Below are 14,649 nucleotides of genomic sequence, written 5' to 3'. Positions count from 1 at the left end.
CGGTGAAGCACACGGTACATAACCCCGCCTCTGCACCCAATCAGGCTGCACAATAGGGTGCACCTGTGTGACCCAGCAGCCTATCGGATCTCGTTCCATTGCTTCGCCCCGGCATACCATTGGAGGGGAGTCCCATAAACACCTGCTTAGCCCAGACACTCATTGCTGAGCATAACCTTGTGTGTGACGCTGTGCCTTGCTGCATTCTGCCATGTACCTTGAGATTCCTGCCTTGTGCCTGCCATGTTCCTGTTGCTGCCCGACCCAGCTACATTCATTGGACCTTGCACCTCTCCTCCCCTGACCCGGCTTACGTATGACTACTCTTAATTCTCCAACCCTGATCTCGGCTATCCTCACTATGACTACGCTGCTTTCTCCAGTCCTGACCTCGGCTAGTACCCCAACGATCTGTTACTCTCCAGTCCAGATCCGGCAAGTACTTTCTACTATTCTACACTCCGTACGCCTGACCCGGCTTGCACAACCATCCTACACTCTAGGCGCGCCCGCACAGCTGTGGGTTTGCGTTATACAATTCCCTACCTCGGCACCGCGGTCGCGCTTCATTTGTGGTGAGCTACGCGTTACATTTGCTGTGCTTCAGCTTGTTTTTACTTGTGTCAGAAAACATGTGTTTTATTTCATCTCTATTATAAAATGGAGAGAGAGAAAAGGCAATTCTCCTTTAGAGGAGATATACACCTAAATACTCCAAGTGGGTAAAATACCCCTTAGCTACGGCCCAGTGAGCTCACGTGAGCGTGGGACGGAGCGCATGGCGGCTCTTGTGCCCTTCCTGCAACGGATCTGTGGACTTCAGATTGCTCGCGGCAGGGTAGGTGGGGGGGGCATGCGGGCGCAGCTATGATGTCACGTGGCTGGTTCGCCCTCATTGGCTGAACTGCCACCATGACGGGGCCATCGCACCAAAAGACACATATCTTGCCTTTGGGAAATGTGGTCACGCTATCGCGCTTTGTGCATGCGCGCTACGCTCTGAATGGGGTCGGCTCCATAGAGGGTCGTCTCTTTTTCGCGCCGTGCACGCAGTAGCTATCAATGGGACCGAGGCCTTAGAGATGTATAATGACCTGGGCAAAGTAACTTTTAATATATACTGTATACACACAATTAAAAAGAATGAGAAAGGACCTTCAAAGAGCGGCAAAATAGAGGATACATTACCGTAATACAAAGTATCCAGGATGTATTAACCTAAGTGCGTTAAAATGTTATCCATTTACTAAGAGACAGAATTAAGTGAATAATAAAATAAAATGTAAGATCTGAGGACGGTCAAACCACAATGTGTACTGGTCCTAGTAGTGATACACAGTACGTAGTGACACTTTAAGCAAAATAATTAGCAATGAACAAAGCATTTATATTTGCAGAACAATAAACTCAGGATTTAGATCTTGTCTAATAATGCAAATTGAATATTTCAAAATGCATAAAATCTCAGGTTGGCTTCTTCAGGGGTATAGCCCCCAGGATATTTAATGGCTGAAGTAGATATATATCTGATATCCTAGTAAAAAACAATCCAAATCATATTGCTGATTAAAATGTCAAGTGCTCACTGGGTCAGTTACACACAGTCTGAAACAAAGTAGCTCTACTACAGTGAGTTGCTAGCGCAGTATAAATGCCTGCTCAGATTGTGTCTACCCAGACGTGTATCCAAATGGATAGTAATTCTGGTCACAACAGTGTCAAAGTCTTGTCTCTGGGTATGCTAAAAATACTCAGACTCCTTTGTACACACACCATGGAGTGGATGGCTCTTAGATGCAGTCTAATACTGTATGCCTACTCCAATAGTGCCTCCTGTGATCTGTGTGTCCTAACTGCTCTGATAGGTAATGCCAGCATCCAGGGACATGTGACTATATTTTATATTTTGATCATTTTGGTGGTGGAAGCAGATTAAAGATATATTGTGACTGATTGAGGGAATATATTATTAACTTGAGACCTTTGTGTTAGGTGAAAACTGGGTCAGCTGGTTACGGTAGCTGTGTGTATTAACTCTTGTCACATACATGTCACATGCCCACAGGTGTGTCATTCATGTCAAATGTGATGGATTGAGGGGAGAGATTATTCATTTGAGGGAACATGCATGGAGAAAAGGGAATCCGCTCGATAGCTGTGTATTAACACTTGTTACATATGCAAGTCGCGCGCTCACCGCTGTGCCATACGTAGCAATTGTTATGATACACCGCTATGTATATGATTTAAGTGCGAGTCAAGCATTAATTTTTTTTGTGGATTTAAAGTGGATTTTTATTAAATACAGTACTGTAATGTATGATTCATTATTTTGATGTATTATTATTTATTAGTAAATATATCTTCTTATACCAATTGGAATGATATATCGATGTTGATGCATTTGAAAATCCCAGTTATGGTTATAGCAAATATGAATACTGATGAAGAGTCTATCCGATAAAAGGGACAGTATACAAACCCTTCATTTAGGCCATTTTAGGACAGTCTTGCTTCTCTTTGGAGCTAAACTTTGTCCCAGACTCCTCTTCATATACTTGGGGTTAGTAAATCAATTCCTTGAAAGGACAGAACCTCTGCATTTCCAGCATGTTCGTCTCATTCCTGTTTGAATATTGGAGTGTCCAAGCTGTTTCTGATGGAACCCACATGCTCAAGGATGCACCGTTATAGAGGCCAAAAAAACATTATTTGGCCTCACAGATTAAAAATTACAGTAACAATTCAAGGGAACTATTCAAAGTCGCCGACTCATTGCTTGAGCAGCCTGTTTAAACAAGACCTCGTCATATAGAAAGTCCACCACGTACTTTTCAGTCGTTTCTCACACAAGTCTCAAAAATTCAGAATCAAATTTCAGCCACACTACAGACAATGCACAAATCTGATATTTCCACAGTCGAACCGACTAAAACGGATTGGAGCACCTTCCAATATCACTATCAAACCACCCAGGTGTCCAGGGGACCCTTGTCTAGCCCGGCTAATAAAGGAAGTGGTGTTAGATGTGGCCCCTTCCATTATAGAAAATGCAAACCTCTCCTTGTCTCCAGGCTTTTTACCAACCTCACTACATGAAACATTTATTTCTCTTCTATTAGAGAAACCCTCCCTCAATCTACTGAACACAGATAACGCCTGACAAGTTTCTACTATTACATTTTTAGCTAAAATCAAAGAAAAACTAGCCCTAAAACAGCTAATGAACCATCTAACTAGATTTAATCTGTTGGACTCTCACCAATCTGGATTTCGAAAACATTACAGCACTGAGGTGACCCTAATAGGTGTCACTGACTTCCTGCTCAACACTAGAGACACAGGTGGCACCACTGCCCTGATCCTTCTCAACCTGAGTACGGCTTTTCAACACAATCAATCACATTCCTCTGCTGACCAGACGTAAATCGGATGTTGGTTTAGAGATAAAGTGCTGGACTCGTTTCAGTACTTTCTTAGTGACTTAGGGAGTCCGAAAATCACCCTCACAAATGTGTCCCGCAGGAATCTGACATCGCCCCGGTTCTACTCAATATATATGTTAAACCTCTAGGGGACATTATCCAAAAATAACAAATTCAGTTCCATCCGTGCGTGGCTGATATCCAGTTGATTTCGAACATCGCCAATGATTCTATCACAGTGAACGGGCTGAATAATTTCCTTACTGACACCGCTAATTGCAAAGCATTGAACTGGCTACAACTTAATGCAAAATCCAGGCTGCTTCAGATAGGTCTTCATAGGACATACTTGAAAACGAGAGGTAACTCTCAATGTATTACTTCCTGGTAAAATATTTTATAAATAAATAAATAAATAAATAATTATCTAAAAATCAATATCTTTGCCATCCCAAGGAAAGAGAAGGTGAGAAGCCTTGGAGCTATTTTTCATCAAAACAACATAATAGATCAGCCTCAAATTGCAGCTATTGTGAAAAAAATGTTACTTCCAAATCTATCGGCTGAGACAAATTAAAGTGTTTCTCTCAAGAATCAATTTATTTTGTGTCTATGGAGCGGGGCTTATATTGTGTGTGTTTGGGGTGGGGGCTTATATTGTGTGTGTTTGGGGTGGGGGGGCTTATATTGTGTGTGTTTGGGGTGGGTGGGGGGCTTATATTGTGTGTGTTTGGGGTGGGGGGGGGGCTTATATTGTGTGTGTTTGGGGTGGGGGGGCTTATATTGTGTGTGTTTGGGGTGGGGGGGGGGTTATATTGTGTGTGTTTGGGGTGGGTGGGGGGCTTATATTGTGTGTGTTTGGGGTGGGTGGGGGGCTTATATTGTGTGTGTTTGGGGTGGGGGGGGGCTTATATTTTGTGTGTTTGGGGTGGGGGGGGGTTATATTGTGTGTGTTTGGGGTGGGGGGGCTTATATTGTGTGTGTTTGGGGTGGGGGGGGCTTATATTGTGTGTGTTTGGGGTGGGGGGGCTTATATTGTGTGTGTTTGGGGTGGAGGGGCTTATATTGTGTGTGTTTTGGGGGGGGGGCTTATATTGTGTGTGTTTGGGGTGGGGGGGGCTTATATTGTGTGTGTTTGGGGTGGGGGGGCTTATATTGTGTGTGTTTGGGATGGGGGGGCTTATATTGTGTGTGTTGGGGAGGGGGGGCTTATATTGTGTGTGTTGGGGAGGGGGGGCTTATATTGTGTGGGTTGGGGAGGGGGGCTTATATTGTGTGGGTTGGGGAGGGGGGGCTTATATTGTGTGGGTTGGGGAGGGGGGGCTTATATTGTGTGTGTTGGGGAGGGGGGGGGCTTATATTGTGTGTGTTTGGGGTGGGTGGGGGGCTTATATTGTGTGTGTTTGGGGTGGGTGGGGGGCTTATATTGTGTGTGTTTGGGGTGGGTGGGGGGCTTATATTGTGTGTGTTTGGGGTGGGTGGGGGGCTTATATTGTGTGTGTTTGGGGTGGGTGGGGGGCTTATATTGTGTGTGTTTGGGGTGGGGGGGCTTATATTTTGTGTGTTTGGGGTGGGGGGGGGTTATATTGTGTGTGTTTGGGGTGGGTGGGGGGCTTATATTGTGTGTGTTTGGGGTGGGTGGGGGGCTTATATTGTGTGTGTTTGGGGTGGGGGGGGGGCTTATATTGTGTGTGTTTGGGGTGGCGGGGGGCTTATATTGTGTGTGTTTGGGGTGGGGGGGGTTATATTGTGTGTATTTGGGGTGGGGGCGGGCTTATATTGTGTGTGTTTGGGGTGGGGGGGGCTTATATTGTGTGTGTTTGGGGTGGGGGGGGGTCTTATATTGTGTGTGTTTGGGGTGGGGGGGGCTTATATTGTGTGTGTTTGGGGTGGGGTGGGGCTTATATTGTGTGTGTTTGGGGTGGGGCTTATATTGTGTGTGTTTGGTGTGGGTGGGGGGCTTATGGTGTGTGTTTGGTGTGGGGGGGGGCTTATATTGTGTGTGTTTGAGGTGGGGGGGCTTATATTGTGTGTGTTTGGGGTGGGGGGGGGGCTTATATTGTGTGTGTTTGGGGTGGGGGGGGGGCTTATATTGTGTGTGTTTGGGGTGGGGGGGGCTTATATTGTGTGTGTTTGGGGTGGGGGGGGCTTATATTGTGTGTGTTGGGGAGGGGGGGCTTATATTGTGTGTGTTGTGGAGGGGGGGCTTATATTGTGTGTGTTGGGGAGGGGGGGGGCTTATATTGTGTGTGTTTGGGGTGGGTGGGGGGCTTATATTGTGTGTGTTTGGGGTGGGTGGGGGCTTATATTGTGTGTGTTTGGGGTGGGGTGGGTGCTTATATTGCGTGTGTTTGGGGTGGGGGGGGCTTATATTGCGTGTGTTTGGGGTGGGGGGGGGCTTATATTGTGTGTGTTTGGTGTGGGGGGGGGGGGCTTATATTGTGTGTGTTTGGGGTGGGGGGGGCTTATATTGTGTGTGTTTGGGGTGGGGGGGGCTTATATTGTGTGTGTGGGGGGTGGGGGGGGCTTATATTGTGTGTGTTTGGGGTGAGGGGAGGCTTATATTGTGTGTGTTTGGGGTGTGGGGGCTTATATTGTGTGTGTTTGGGGTGGGGGGGCTTATATTGTGTGTGTTTATATTGTGTGTGTTTGGGGTGGTGGGTGCTTATATTGTTTGTTTGGGGTGGGGGGGTTATATTGTGTGTGTTTGGGGTGGGGGCGGGCTTATATTGTGTGTGTTTGGGGTGGGGGGGCTTATATTGTGTGTGTTTGGGGTGGGGGGGGGCTTATATTGTGTGTGTTTGGGGTGGGGTGGGGCTTATATTGTGTGTGTTTGGGGTGGGGCTTATATTGTGTGTGTTTGGGGTGGGTGGGGGGCTTATGGTGTGTGTTTGGGGTGGGGGGGCTTATATTGTGTGTGTTTGAGGTGGGGGGGGCTTATATTGTGTGTGTTTGGGGTGGGGGGGCTTATATTGTGTGTGTTTGGGGTGGGGGGGGCTTATATTGTGTGTGTTTGGGGTGGGGGGGGTTATATTGTGTGTGTTGGGGAGGGGGGGCTTATATTGTGTGTGTTGGGGAGGGGGGGCTTATATTGTGTGTGTTTGGGGTGGGGGGCTTTTATTGTGTGTGTTTGGGGTGGGTGGCTTATATTGTGTGTGTTTGGGGTGGGGTGGGGGCTTATATTGTGTGTGCTTGGGGTGGGGAGGGGATTATATTGTGTGTGTTTGGGGTGGGGGGGCTTATATTGTGTGTATTTGGGGTGGGGGGGCTTATATTGTGTGTGTGTGTGGGGTGGGGGGGGCTTATATTGTGTGTGTTTGGTGTGGGGGCTTATATTGTGTGTGTTTGGGGTGGGGGGAGGCTTATATTGTGTGTGTTTGGGGTGGGGGGGCTTATATTGTGTGTGTTTGGGGTGGGGGGGGCTTATATTGTGTGTGTCTGGGGTGGGGGGGCTTATATTGTGTGTGTTTGGGGTGGGTGGGGGGCTTATATTGTGTGTTTGGGGTGGGGGGGGTTATATTGTGTGTGTTTGGGGTGGGGGCGGGCTTATATTGTGTGTGTTTGGGGTGGGGGGGCTTATATTGTGTGTGTTTGGGGTGGGGGGGCTTATATTGTGTGTGTTTGGGGGGGGCTTATATTGTGTGTGTTTGGGGTGGGGCTTATATTGTGTGTGTTTGGGGTGGGTGGGGGGCTTATTGTGTGTGTTTGGGGTGGGGTGGGGTGGGGCTTATATTGTGTGTGTTTGGGGTGGGGCTTATATTGTGTGTGTTTGGTGTGGGTGGGGGGCTTATGGTGTGTGTTTGGTGTGGGGGGGGCTTATATTGTGTGTGTTTGAGGTGGGGGGGCTTATATTGTGTGTGTTTGGGGTGGGGGGGCTTATATTGTGTGTGTTTGGGGTGGGGGGGGGCTTATATTGTGTGTGTTTGGGGTGGGGGTGGCTTATATTGTGTGTGTTTGGGGTGGGGGGGGTTATATTGTGTGTGTTTGGGGTGGGGTGGGCTTATATTGTGTGTGTTTGGGGTGGGGGGGGCTTATATTGTGTGTGTTTGGGGTGGGGGGGGGCTTATATTGTGTGTGTTTGGGGTGGGGGGGGCTTATATTGTGTGTGTTTGGGGTGGGGGGGGGCTTATATTGTGTGTGTTTGGGGTGGGGGGGGGCTTATATTGTGTGTGTTTGGGGTGGGGGGGGCTTATATTGTGTGTGTTTGGGGTGGGGGGGGCTTATATTGTGTTTGGGGTGGGGGGGCTTATATTGTGTGTGTTTGGGGTGGGGGGGCTTATATTGTGTGTGTTTGGGATGGGGGGGCTTATATTGTGTGTGTTGGGGAGGTGGGGGCTTATATTGTGTGTGTTGGGGAGGGGGGGGGCTTATATTGTGTGTGTTGGGGAGGGGGGGCTTATATTGTGTGTGTTGGGGAGGGGGGCTTATATTGTGTGTATTGGGGAGGGGGGGGCTTATATTGTGTGTGTTGGGGAGGGGGGGCTTATATTGTGTGTGCTGGGGAGGGGGGGCTTATATTGTGTGTGCTGGGGAGGGGGGCTTATATTGTGTGTGTTGGGGAGGGGGGGGCTTATATTGTGTGTGTTGGGGAGGAGAGGGGCTTATATTGTGTGTGTTGGGGAGGGGGGGCTTATATTGTGTGTGTTGGGGAGGGGGGTGGGGCTTATATTGTGTGTGCTTGGGGAGGGGGGGGCTTATATTGTGTGTGTTGGGGAGGAGAGGGGCTTATATTGTGTGTGTTGGGGAGGGGGGGCTTATATTGTGTGTGTTGGGGAGGGGGGGCTTATATTGTGTGTGCTGGGGAGGGGGGGGCTTATATTGTGTGTGTTGGGGAGGGGGGGCTTATATTGTGTGTGTTGGGGAGGAGAGGGGCTTATATTGTGTGTGTTGGGGAGGGGGGGCTTATATTGTGTGTGTTGGGGAGGGGGGTGGGGCTTATATTGTGTGTGCTTGGGGAGGGGGGGCTTATATTGTGTGTGTTGGGGAGGAGAGGGGCTTATATTGTGTGTGTTGGGGAGGGGGGGGCTTATATTGTGTGTGTTGGGGAGGGGGGGCTTATATTGTGTGTGTTGGGGAGGGGGGCTTATATTGTGTGTGTTGGGGAGGGGGGGGGCTTATATTGTGTGTGTTGGGGAGGGGGGGCTTATATTGTGTGTGCTTGGGGAGGGGGGCTTATAGTGTGTTTGTGTATATATCTATCTATATATTTCTGAAACCGTCGTATGTGTCTCCCCTGTCTGTATGTGTCTCCCTGTCCCTAGCGGCAATCGCATTGGCCCTTGGGCCCGTCACTCCGCCTCAGGCCAATGAGATGGCTCCCTTGGCCCGCCCGCCCCCGCACACCTCTCATTGGCCTGGTTCGGAGTGACGGGCCAAAGGTGTCACACACACACACACACACACACACCCTCTGTCTCCCCCCCATCACGTGCGCCACCCTGCACCGGCTCCCGGACGGAGGGGAAGCGCGGCGCGGCCCTCCTACCCCAGCCGCCAACGCTCCCTTACCTCCCCGGCGCTACCTCCCCGGCGCTACCTCCCCGGCGCAACCTCCCCGGCGCTCCCTTACCTCCCCGGCGCTACCTCCCCGGCGCTCCCTTACCTCCCCGGCGCTACCTCCCTGGCGCTACCTCCCCGGCCGCTGGGGGGCCAAGCAGCCTCCTCGGATCTGCGCCAGTTCCACTCTCCACCACCTCTCACTCCTGTCGTGTGTGTGTGTGTGGAGAGGGACATTTTACTCCTGCCAACAATTTGTGCCTCACTTTCACCCCTACCCCTGCCCTTCACCCCCCCTACCCCTGCCCTTCACCCCCCCTACCCCTGCCCTTCACCCCACCCCTACCCTTCACCCCCCCTACCCTGACCCTTCACCCCCCCCTACCCCTGCCCTTCACCCCCCACCCCTGTCCTTCACCCCCCCTACCCCTGCCCTTCCCCCCCTGCCCTTCACCCCTACCACTGCCCTTCACCCCCCCTACCCCTGTCCTTCAACCCCCCTACCCCTGCCCTCCACCCCCCCCCCACGCCTGCCCTTCACCCCCCCCCACGCCTGCCCTTCACCCCTACCCCTGCCTTTCACACCTCTCATTGGCTGGTGTGCTCTAACAGTGTCTCACACACACCCCTGTGCCCCCCTCACCGCAAACTCCCCGCCCCCCCTCACTGCAAACTCCCCGCCCCCCCTCACCGCAAACTCCCAGCCTCCCCTCACCGCAAACCCCGCCTCACCGCAAACCCCAGCCTCCCCTCACCGCAAACCCCAGCCTCCCCTCACCGCAAACCCCCCGCCCCACCACACCGCAAACCCCAGCCTCCCCTCACCGCAAACCCCCCGCCCCTCCCTCACCGCAAACCCCCCGCCCCTCCCTCACCGCAAACCCCCCGCCCCTCCCTCACCGCAAACCCCCCGCCCCTCCCTCACCGCAAACCCCCCGCCCCTCCCTCACCGCAACCCCCCCGCCCCTCCCTCACCGCAAACCCCCCGCCCCTCCCTCACCGCAAACCTCAGCCTCCCCGGCGCCAAGCCTCCTCCACCTCACCTCTCGACACGCCGCCAGCAAAACTCCCGCCGCCGCCTGCCCACTCGGCTCTTCTCATCGGGGCCCCGTATTACCGCCGGGAGCGCCAGCAAGCAGTTAACCCCCCCGCGGCCGAGCCGGGAGCACCGGGTGGCGCAAGGAGGTAACCCCCCCCTCACACCCCACCGGGGCCGAGCCGGGAGCACCGGGTGGCGCAAAGAGGTAACCTCCTCCCCCCCCACACAACCCCCCCCCCCCGCGGCCGGGAGCACCGGGTGGCGCAAGGAGGTACACACACACACACACACTGACTGGCTGAAACACACTGACTGGCGCACGCACACACACTGACACACACACTGACACACACACACACACACTGACTGACACACACACTGTGACACACACACTGACTGACACACACACTGACTGACAAACACACTGACTGACGCACACACTGCATGAAGCTGTAAAGGGGGACAAACAGAGCTGTAAAGGAGGGAGGGGGGGGACTGGATTGATGTGAATGGGGGACAAACAGAGAGAGGGGGGGGGGAGAGAGGAGCGGGAACATTACATCCCGGGCAACGCCGGGTCTCTCAGCTAGTAATTTTAAAAATTATTATTATATATTATAATATAGTTTCCCGGGCAACGCCGGGTCTCTCAGCTAGTAATTTTAAAAATTATTATTATATATTATAATATAGTTCTCGGAAGGCCGCCAACACGTGGGTGGGGTGTCTTGGTGGAAAATGTAGTCCTGGGCCCTGGGAAAGCTGTCTGCGGCCCTGGTCAGTGTTAGTGTGCCTGTGTATTACAATATCTGTGTGTGTCAGTGTTACAGTGTGTCTGTGTATTACAATATCTGCTGTGTGTCAGTGTTACAGTGTGTCTGTGTATTACAATAGCTGCTGTATGTCAGTGTTACAGTGTGCCTGTGTATTACAATAGCTGTGTATGTCAGTGTTACAGTGTGCCTGTGTATTACAATAGCTGTGTATGTCAGTGTTACAGTGTGTCTGTGTATTACAATAGCTGTGTATGTCTGTGTATTACAATAGCTGTGTGTGTTAGTGTTACAGTGTGTGTCTGTGTATTACAATACCTGTTGTATGTCAGTGTTACAGTGTGCCTGTGTATTACAATAGCTGTGTGTGTCAGTGTTACAGGGTGCCTGTGTATTACAATAGCTGTGTGTATCAGTGTTACAGTGTGTCTGTGTATTACAATAGCTGCTATATGTCAGTGTAACATTGTGTCTGTGTATTACAATAGCTGTATGTCAGTGTTACAGTGTGTGTCTGTGTATTACAATAGCTGTGTGTGTCAGTGTTACAGTGTGTGCCTGTGTATTACAATAGCTGTGTGTGTCAGTGTTACAGTGTGTCTGTGTATTACAATAGCTGTGTGTGTCAGTGTTACAGTGCCTGTGTATTACAATAGCTGTGTGTGTCAGTGTTACAGTGTGTGCCTGTGTATTACAATAGCTGTGTGTGTCAGTATTACAGTGTGTGTGTATTACAATAGCTGTGTGTGTCAGTGTTACAGTGTGCCTGTGTATTACAATAGCTGCTGTATATCAGTGTTACAGTGTGTCTGTGTATTACAATAGCTGTGTATGTCAGTGTTACAGTGTGTCTGTGTATTACAATAGCTGTGTGTGTCAGTGTTACAGTGTGTCTGTGTATTACAATAGCTGCTGTATGTCAGTGTTACAGGGTGCCTGTGTATTACAATAGCTGTGTGTGTCAGTGTTACAGTGTGCCTGTGTATTACAATAGCTGTGTGTGTCAGTGTTACAGTGTCTGTGTATTACAATAGCTGTGTGTGTCAGTGTTACAGTGTGCCTGTGTATTACAATAGCTGTGTGTGTCAGTGTTACAGTGTGCCTGTGTATTACAACAGCTGTGTGTGTCAGTGTTACAGTGTGTGTGTATTACAATAGCTGTGTGTGTCAGTGTTACAGTGTCTGTGGATTACAATAGCTGTGTGTGTCAGTGTTACAGTGTGTCTGTATATTACAATAGCTGTGTGTGTCAGTGTTACAGTGTGCCTGTGTATTACAATAGCTGTGTGTGTCAGTGTTACAGTGTGTCTGTATATTACAGTAGCTGTGTGTGTCAGTGTTACAGTGTGTGCCTGTGTATTACAATAGCTGTGTGTGCCTGTGTATTACAATAGCTGTGTATTACAATAGCTGTGTGTGTCAGTGTAACAGTGTCTGTGTATTACAATAGCTGTGTGTGTCAGTGTAACAGTGTCTGTGTATTACAATAGCTGTGTGTGTCAGTGTTACAGTGTGACTGTGTATTACAATAGCTGTGTGTGTCAGTGTTACAGTGTGCCTGTGTATTACAATAGCTGTGTGTGTCAGTGTTACAGTGTGTCTGTATATTACAGTAGCTGTGTGTGTCAGTGTTACAGTGTGTGCCTGTGTATTACAATAGCTGTGTGTGCCTGTGTATTACAATAGCTGTGTATTACAATAGCTGTGTGTGTCAGTGTAACAGTGTCTGTGTATTACAATAGCTGTGTGTGTCAGTGTAACAGTGTCTGTGGATTACAATAGCTGTGTGTGTCAGTGTTACAGTGTGTCTGTATATTACAATAGCTGTGTGTGTCAGTGTTACAGTGTGCCTGTGTATTACAATAGCTGTGTGTGTCAGTGTTACAGTGTGTCTGTATATTACAGTAGCTGTGTGTGTCAGTGTTACAGTGTGTGCCTGTGTATTACAATAGTTGTGTGTGCCTGTGTATTACAATAGCTGTGTATTACAATAGCTGTGTGTGTCAGTGTAACAGTGTCTGTGTATTACAATAGCTGTGTGTGTCAGTGTTACAGTGTCTGTGGATTACAATAGCTGTGTGTGTCAGTGTTACAGTGTGTCTGTATATTACAATAGCTGTGTGTGTCAGTGTTACAGTGTGCCTGTGTATTACAATAGCTGTGTGTGTCAGTGTTACAGTGTGTCTGTATATTACAGTAGCTGTGTGTGTCAGTGTTACAGTGTGTGCCTGTGTATTACAATAGCTGTGTGTGCCTGTGTATTACAATAGCTGTGTATTACAATAGCTGTGTGTGTCAGTGTAACAGTGTCTGTGTATTACAATAGCTGTGTGTGTCAGTGTAACAGTGTCTGTGTATTACAATAGCTGTGTGTGTATTTAATGTGAATGTAGACAAATAGATCAGATCATTACCTTGCTTACAGCAGTGAGGGGGAGGGGCGCGGTCACGAAACTCTGCAGTGATTGGCTGATCATTTGTGATGTCTGGCTATTTTGCTGATGTGTTCTGGGACTTGTAGTTCATCTACCTGTAAATACTATAATATTGGTAGAGCAGAACTACAGCTCCCAGAAGCCCCTGCAATTAAAGGGAGAGATCGCACAGCACGCAGCTGCGGATCTCTGTGTGGAGTGTAGAAGAGGGGCTGTGATCACAGAGAGAGAGAGACAGAGAGACAGAGAGACAGAGAGACAGAGAGACAGAGAGACAGAGAGACAGAGAGACAGAGAGCGAGACAGAGAGTGAGAGAGACAGGGAGACGGAGAGAGAGAGAGAGAGAGAGAGAGAGACTAAAAGGAAGAAGCTGGAGAGGGGGAGCTTCTGGCTGCAGTGACATGATTGTCATATCATACAGATTTATATCAGGGAGTATGAAAACGCATACAAATATAAAGTGAAAACCTCAATATAATTATATATATTAACATACCCACATTCATAAGCAGTTTCTCATTCATATTTCCAATAATTCTCTATTCAATGTCTGAGATAAAATATTACAGTGATCACCTCCTCTTTTATCTACTTTATCTATTCCAAATTGTATCAGGTCTTTTGTGATGTCATGTCCCCCAGCCCCTCACAACTGTCCCTCCCACTGCAGGGTGACACAGACAGGTCCCCTGGCCCCTCACAACTGTCCCTCCCACTGCAGGGTGACACAGACAGGACCCCCAGCCCCTCACACCTGTCCCTCCCACTGCAGGGAGAGAGAAAGAACCCTTGGAGATGCACACTACTCTACTGGTACAACAAAATAAATACATTTTATTTGAAATTGAACTTAACAACAAAATAGCGACGATTAAAATCTATATTGGAGCGTTGAAATGTCTAGTGACTTTAGGTAATTCTCAATGTTGTAATGAGAACAGACTGACTTATAAACGGGCTAATAGGTAGTATAAAGTGCCTTATAGGATCCCCAGTAGGGAGTAATTATACTCATATGTAGTGTATTAAACAAATACGTCTGTCTGACTTGATGTTTAAACTACAACTACTAAATAATATATGTTATAATCTGGTCACAGATATAATTTTGTTATGTTGTTTAGATGTGACCAAACTTCTGAATTAGAACCACTGCGATGTGTGTGTGGCTAATAACATAATGCCATCCTAATCACAAATGAGTATTCTCTTATAGGACTGTATGAATTAGGTGTTCAGATCCATGCGTTGGAAAGTAAACGAAAGACACAAACAACTATCAAACTTATTGTTGAGCTAATACTTGTGACAATCACATTATTAAATGCAAATTGCACTTGGTTGTCACTTTAATGTGTACTATCTGGTCCCGTGTGGTCATTTGTTGAGTTGAAGTATAGGTGTTACTTGTAGCAAGTAACATCTATACTTCAACTCAACAAATGACCACACAGGACCTGATTATACACTTTGATGTGAC

General features: G+C 48.8%; 1 protein-coding gene across 4 annotated transcripts in view; it reads right to left on the bottom strand.

Annotated features, from left to right (window-relative positions):
• Positions 1 to 13,194, bottom strand: part of LOC142465284 (uncharacterized) — a 52,850-nt gene extending 39,656 nt beyond the window's left edge. For 2 of the 4 annotated variants that reach the window (XM_075569297.1, XM_075569303.1), the window contains exon 1: positions 13,148 to 13,182. The gene's annotated coding sequence lies outside the window, so the exon portion shown is untranslated. Of the gene's footprint in view, positions 1 to 13,147 lie in introns of all 4 variants that reach the window. The other 2 variants (XM_075569300.1, XM_075569301.1) reach the window with 2 other exon arrangements.
• Between the last annotated feature and the right edge of the window lie 1,455 nt (positions 13,195 to 14,649).

Source organism: Ascaphus truei, chromosome 13 (genome assembly GCF_040206685.1).
Source record: "Ascaphus truei isolate aAscTru1 chromosome 13, aAscTru1.hap1, whole genome shotgun sequence".
NCBI classification, from domain to species: Eukaryota; Metazoa; Chordata; class Amphibia; order Anura; family Ascaphidae; genus Ascaphus; species Ascaphus truei.
The sequence above is the reverse complement of the archived record's forward strand: the minus strand, read 5'-3'. Positions and strand labels throughout refer to the sequence as shown.